Raw genomic sequence first — 4,854 nt, 5'->3', positions numbered from 1 at the left:
TTGTGTGTAGTCACTGATTTAAAACTGGGAGGAAAGGATGTCCCGCTTTTGTGATACCTCCTTGGGGACTTCTAAAGTAGAGTTGGCACTACTTAGTAGTTCGAAGAGGAGAGAGTGACTGAAACCTTATGTCCTGGCAAATAAAATTCTAATTCAAATGTTTCACAAGTGATAGGGCTGTGATACATAAGTAAGTGAACATGTAGCCCAGCCTCTTGCAACCTCAGACCATATTACTTCTTCGAAGGCACTAAGTAGCAAATAATATGGAATTTACGCTTAATATTATGATCATAGCTAACATGTATACTGTTCTTCATCTGCGCCAAGTCTAGTCCTTAGTTCTCCTCTTATATTAATGCGTTTGCTCCTTTAATAAACCTATGAAGTCAGTGCTCTTATCATCCACATTTTTCCGATGAGAAAGCTGAGGCACAGGGAAGTGAATTGTCTAAGGCCACACCAATATACGTCAAATCCAGGATTTGAACCCCGAAAGTCTGGTTCTACAGTGTGTTCTCTTAACCATAACAAGCAATTGCCTCCCCAGTTATCCCGTGGGGTCAAGCCTCTCTGGGTGACTCAGTGACAAATGAGCTCCTCAGAATGAAAGAAGGGAGAGAGAGTTATCAACCAGCTTAACGTTATTGCCAATCCCATTGTTTAATAACTCTCATTTACAATAAACGTAATTAAACCCTTCTAGCCCGCCTCTGTATTCTCTCTAGCTATGATTCCACTGTGCCACGTCCTGTACCTACTCTACCACAAAGACTCACAAATAAAATAAAGACAAACAAAACCATGGCTTTGGATCTCTAAATCAATTACGCAGTTGTCATATTAAACAACCTGAGGCTCCCAGTGGTGGTGGGTAATTTTCAGGGCTGTGGGAGCAGAAAAAAATTGGGATCTAGCAGACACCACCTCTCTGTCTTAATAGAAAAAGCCTTTTATCAGAGGAAGACCAAAGCCTAATCAACATGCATTTCCAAGATCTTGACGAACAGCTACTGGATCAGATTAATGCTTTATAATTTAATTGTTTCTGCCACCTCCTGATTCTTCAGCTCTGGGGTAATGTGCTACATTAACAGAATGCTAATAGATAACAGGAATTCTTCCATTGCTGCCTAATCTCCCGTTTCAGGCTCCTCTCCCACCCAATACATGCACTGGCCCTCTCATATATAATTTGATTGCAAATCACATAAAACTGTAATTCCTCAAAGCAACTGCTGTGAAGAGCAAAGCCACAAAGCTACCCCATACACGGCGAAGTAGTGAACGTGGCAGGGGCGTACATCCGAGGGACACTCCTCTGGAGTCAGGTAACAACAGGTTCAGGATTTTTGTGAGCCAGGACATTCTCAGGTCTAAATGAAAAGACAATAGGGAAAATGTGTCAGATCTAAAATTGATGTTATTCAGTCATGTTCTTCAATCAGAACAGTCAGTGAAGATAATGACATTCAAATGCAAATTGTGATCACAGTCACTATACAATGACAAGTAAGTTTGCTGTCTCTAGAATTAAATTCATCTGGGTTTGAATCTAGACCTTGGGCACATTAGCCATTCTATGCCTCAGATTCCTCATTTGAAAATAGGGATGCAGAGGAATGCAACACAAGTGTGCACATGAACTTGAAACAGTCTGACACTGCAGTAGGTAACAAAAATACCCATGCACGTGTACCTGTGTGCGTGTATATGCATACGTGTGCGTATGTCTGTGTGTGTATGCGTATGCGTTTTAGGTCTGGAAGGATTGGGTAGGCAGGATTGCAGAGAGTGGAGCGTAGGCAGAGGTGTGATCCCAGAGATGTCATAATCAATGCTTAGGACTTAGACATTATCCACTAGGTGACAACACACTACAGTGCCATGAACAAACTTTAGTTGTGCCAAGATAGCCATCCTCTCAGTTCAGGGCTCTTAGGTGGCACCTAGAATGACCACGAGCCATTGCAGATCACCTCCAGCCACAAGCATCTTTGTCCTTTGACCACAATGAGCCTTATGAGTATTAGTGTTTTCTGCTAGTGCTCTGATGTAAAGTTTGGGAAGCACTGCTATAAGCAGTAGGACCCATGGAAGACATTGCAAAGGAGTGCCATGTTCGGAGAGACTTATGTGACGTGATCTATCTAAAATGCTCATTTAGCACAGCGTCTGGTTTACTGTAAGCGCTCAGTTAAGGTGTATGTATCTAGCTGTATATGAGCTACTTGGGGGACTGCACACTGAAAAATACCTACCATGGTTTCAGTAACGGAATCACAATGAAATTGCATTTTGTTAATCACAATAGATTAACAAACGATAGTTTATACAAATACTTTTATGGCATTTTATATATGACATGTTAATGATCTGATTCTTCGTGAGCGCTTAGTGTACATATAGATTTGAGGCGCTCTCAATAAATTCCCAAGTCCTCAGCAGTCCCAGGCCTTCAGTTTGGATCCATTGCCAGAAAAACTGGTCAACCAGGCAAGATATCCTTAACAAGCTCTTTCAGTACGGCATCATCTCTTGGCCTTCTAATCAGGATTACAGAAGGTGAGGAATTTAGAGACCAATCGGAAATGGTCGTTTTCCTTAAGAAGGTTAAATTCTGGTAGGGGAGATTAGACATATACAAAAATAATTGTGATGCATGAAAGGAAGTGATAAGTTCCACAAGACAAATAAGAAAGAAATGCTATGAGGAGAGAGAACTCAGCTGTGTTTGGGAGGATTAGAAAGGCTTGTGGAGCAAATGTCAATGAGCGCTTTCTTAGTCAGTAGCAAAGGGGACCACCAATGGAAAGAGACTTCAAGAAAAAAGGGAAGGTATGGATTTTCGTAGCTGAGATTCCAGGGAGGGATGTAGCTTCAGGAAAATCCTGAGATCCAGATACCACACAATTGGGACTAGAGTTTCTTTCCCTTTCTTTCAATTTCGCTTCCTCTATGATGGTTGTATTCTCTTTTTTTTAAATTATTTTTAAAATTTTTTAAATTTTTAAATTTTTAATTTTTAAAAAATTTTTTAAATTTATTAAAAAAAATTTTTTTTAGATGGTTGTATTCTCAGACATGTTCTCTCCTCACACCTGTACCCTCCCAGGTTTAAGTCCAGTGGAACAGAAATTTTTTTTTTTTTCCCCTGATAGGTCTCACACGACAAGTCCTAGGATTTGCTCAAAAGTGACCCATCTGGGTAAATGTCCACCCCTCGGGCAATCGCCGTGGTGGGGGGACTGAGTGCCCCCCTTGCCTTGGGCCTAGTCACACACTCTGCTTCTGAGCACATGAGCTGAGGAAGGGGCATTTTTCCAAACAGGAAGCCAGGGTTCTGTTTCCAGGAAAAAACAAAACAAAACAAAACTATTATTTCCAAGATGGCTGCTGAAATGAAACTACCAAAAAATTTTATCTTTGGCATGGGCCTTACAGAATAGGCCAAGATGAGGAATGCTGAGACTGTGTAAAGTGGAAGGAAATGAATGAGTTACTGGCACACTTAATCTTGTTACAAAATTTCTTTATAGTGCTCATCATGTGCCAAGCGCGGTTTTAGTCATCTTATCTATGTGAACTCATTAAGTCCTCCCAGCAACTTCATGACATAGATATCCTTATCAAGCCTGTTTAACAGATGTGTAAACTGAAGCCTGAGGGGTGAAGTAACTTGCCAGTGGTTCCACAGCTTGTCTGGGGCAGAATGGGATTTGTTCCAGTCACTCTGGCTAAAACGTCTACACTTTTAACCATTATGACATGCTACCATTGTCAAAAGAATGAATGAATGAATGAATGAATGAATGAACCTGTGAGCCTGACTCAAGCTGGTGCTCCTAAGCTTTAGTTATATCAACTTCCCTGTTCCCTGGTGCCTATGGAACGTTCTTGACTGTTTTTCTGTTTGTTTTTGGTCTTTTTCTGAGTCCAAAATGGAGGTATCTTCATGATCATTACTTCAAATTCCTCTCAATTCCTTTTTCTTTAATTTTTTCAAAGTGCAGGTGCTTTTGAGGCCTTTGGTTAAGTGCTAATGAGGAGCTTTCTTTCAGCAGAGAGTCCTGGGGGAGTGGTGTTCTGAATTTAGAAGTGACCCGTTGACCTTAGAGAGCATAAGAACATAAGTCAGTGTGGCCCCTATTTCACTTCCCCCTTCAGTTGGTTACAACTTGAAGGTCAGGCTGGAGTGATCTAGAAAACACTGGAGCATTATCACGTTGGAGTCAATGGAATTCAGCTCTCATTTATTAGCACTGGGATTTTCTCTTCATAGTCTGTACCTGAAAAGGTAGGGATGGATGTTAAAAAAAAAAAAAAAAGGCAAAAAGAGAGAGCTGGTCTACCGCTGTGCCACCCTGAACAAGCCTGATCTCATCTGACTGATCTCTGAAGCTAAGCAGGGTTGGGCCTGGTTAGTACTTGGATGGGAGACCATCTAGGAAGACCAGGCGCTGTAGGTGTTAAAAAAAAAAGAGAGAGAGCGGGAATAATTGAGAAGAAATAAAAGAATGTGTATAGTACTACCGCAAAGGCGTGTCTTCAAATTTAGTTGCAGAAACACAGGCACTAGCATCCAGAGAGCTAGCAACCGACACGGAATAACATGATCCATGGGCTTAGCTGAGAACTTTGCCACAGGGAAGTCGTACGCATAAGCGGTTGCTGTACAGCCATGATTTGAATTGTTGCTCCCCTCTGGGAGCCCAAGTGCTTTTAAAGAGGGACTGCCATTGCTTTCCATCAGCTTGCAGCATAGAGGCAATTGCTTCTTTAAAAAATATATCTAAATAACATGTCAAGATGATACATGCTTGTAAAGGAATGTTTGTAGAATGTTCAGCTACG

The 4,854-nt window shown here is 41.3% G+C and overlaps 1 pseudogene; it reads left to right on the top strand.

Moving 5' to 3' along the window:
• The first annotated feature begins 4,346 nt into the window (after positions 1–4,346).
• Positions 4,347–4,469, top strand: LOC112483643 (annotated as a pseudogene).
• The last annotated feature ends 385 nt before the right edge of the window (positions 4,470–4,854 follow it).

This window comes from Pteropus alecto, unplaced genomic scaffold, assembly GCF_000325575.1.
Source record: "Pteropus alecto unplaced genomic scaffold, ASM32557v1 scaffold164, whole genome shotgun sequence".
In the NCBI taxonomy this organism is placed as follows: Eukaryota; Metazoa; Chordata; class Mammalia; order Chiroptera; family Pteropodidae; genus Pteropus; species Pteropus alecto.
The sequence above is the reverse complement of the archived record's forward strand: the minus strand, read 5'-3'. Positions and strand labels throughout refer to the sequence as shown.